Genomic DNA, 2,677 nt, shown 5'->3' on the forward strand with positions numbered 1-2,677 from the left:
TTTCATTGAATAAAAGTCAATAAAAAGAACATATTTTGCACCTGAGATACTTAATTGGTCAAATACTTATTTAAACAGTATTTCACTGTTGCTATTACTGGTGCTTAATTCTGTTTAAATTCACAAAATAAATAACTAATTATGCTATTAAATAATGCACGTGCACCCAAATGCATCATTTAACCCCAGACAACCCAACAAATTGCAGGGTACACAATTGGCATAAATAAACACGAAATCCATTAATTGAATTAAAGACAATAATATCAACAGAGAGGAAGAATATAAAGCAAAAAAGTTACTCATACAACACATTTGCGTTCATTAGCGGCGCATTGAATGTGCGGTGCTATGCCAACAGCAATTTGGTTCCCATATAAATTGTATATGATCTCGTATCCTGCGACTTTACTTGCAACAACTGACGCGATGATTTCAAATACTTTCATACCTCCTTTGCCAGCAATTCAGCTGCTGCAACACTGCCAGTCCCAGTGCCATGTGCCAGTATAAGTACCAGGGCCTATGTGCCTGTATCGTAACTAAATGGCAACAAAATATTTAAACAATTTCCATTTGCGATACCATAAAATATTGAATGTAAACATTGACATTGGTGTAGTAACTTGCTTCCAAGGTATCTATGTACAATTAGCTGCAACGTTGCCAGAGGACAATTATTTTGTACTGAAAGTATTTGCAACTGTAAGTATTTTATAGAAATATAACTTGAACAACTTGAATAGTTGGTTACCTATGTTGCTGTTGCTATTGTAAACAATGTTGTTATTGTTGTAACTGACAGTGTAAATTCAATTAAAAATTTAACACGTTCAAATATTGCACGTATAAACGCTGAATTGAAAGGCTTACCAAGCAACATACCGAGTACATGCAATATGGTTACGGATACGGTTGTAACTATATATATTTTATATACTACTACTATACTTATATATATATATATGTATATATACGTGGATTTGAAGTGCAGTTTGCACCTGTGGGGTTTGTTTCAGTTCATACTTAAGCTCGTAAATAAAATATCCTTTATAAATATTATATGCAAAATTCTTTTAAAACATTTTTATTTACTTCGCGCTTTTAATAATGCACATTAATTTGTTGTTGTTTAATCTTTCGTCTTTTATCCACCAACTGCATATTTTGCATATTAAAATTTTCCAGTGTTAAAGGATTTTCTAAGTTCTTAAGCCTCTTAAATTTTCTTTTTTTCACCAAAAAGTGCAAATTTTTCCGTAAATGATGTGCAGTTTCTGTGCCATTTTTGCTGTTAAAAAAAACCAAAAACCACTTTTTTTACTTTAATAAAAATAGTATTTCTTAATAAAAGTTTGTAAAATATTATTCTATTTCATTTTTTTTTGTTTTGTGCATTTTTACTATTTTACTTTCAACCAAAAGTTCGATTTATAAGCATACATTGTGCGCATATCAGGAAAACACTTCCATAAATTAAGAATCTGCACAAACGTCATAAAAAATACTCATATATATACTCATATATTACACGTAGACGTTTATATAAGAACTATCTGCGTATATCTATCTATATGTATATAAGTATCTGCATCTATACACATTTGTGAGTGTAAAAAAATCTCAGTTGACTTTTGCGTGTGCATAGTTATAAGAGTAAAAAACTTTACTCCAAGTGAAAAAAAAGTTTTAAAAAATGGCTTCAGCTGTCTTCCATTAAGATCGATGTCTATCGGAATTTTTTCTTGGCAATATTTCAGTTCATATTTTTTAAGTATGAATAAATTTTCAATATTTTATTACTTAAAATTCGTGTTGCATGAAGGAATTAAATTTAAAATCCTGATTGCTTGCAAAGAAGAAAAAAGAAGATAATAAAAACTTTTACGAGATTAATTTTATCCAACAAATAATGATTTATTTGATGATTTTACAGTTTGTTTTTAAATTAGTTCTTAATATACATAATTAAATACAGAACAATGTAGTATACGTTTAGTGTATGTTTGGTCCAAAATTTAAATATTAACTTATTTGACTAATTATTAATAGCAAAGTACGTTTGATGTGAAAGTAATAAATTACAGTGTAAGTTAAATTTATTTTTACTTTTTAATTAATTTTTCGATACATTGTTCTAGTTAAGCTATATACACATCTAAACATCTTGGACTACACGGTCGAAAATTTTAGTTTAAATTCTCAACCCTGTAAACTTTTTTAGGGTTTACATCAATATTTTCAAACTCTGAGGTTGGCTTTTTAAACCTACTGAAGTTTATAATTGGTAATATATAAGAAAATAAACTCTATAAGTTGAATGCTTCAACTTTAAAGTTTAAATCGCAGAAAATAAACTGCGTGAGTTGATAACATAAACCGCAAGTTTTATTTTGAAACCATCAAAGTTGAGTTTTGAGATCCCAGAGTTTAAACTCAGCAAAAATATGCGTATATAAAATATTTAAACCCGAAAAGTTTCAGTTTTCAACCCAAAAGTTGTGATTATAAACCTATTCAAATTTAAATTAAAACTGAAAGGTTTTTTCCTCGAATTCTTATTGCGGCGCCATATTGTCGCCACAGTTATATAGTTGTGTTTACACTAGTTCTTGGTTTTTCAAATTTTTTGCTCAGAAGAAATGCGCAAATGCAAAATGCATCAATTGTTCGTGAT

Source organism: Teleopsis dalmanni, chromosome 1 (genome assembly GCF_002237135.1).
Source record: "Teleopsis dalmanni isolate 2A chromosome 1, ASM223713v2, whole genome shotgun sequence".
Classification (NCBI taxonomy): domain Eukaryota; kingdom Metazoa; phylum Arthropoda; class Insecta; order Diptera; family Diopsidae; genus Teleopsis; species Teleopsis dalmanni.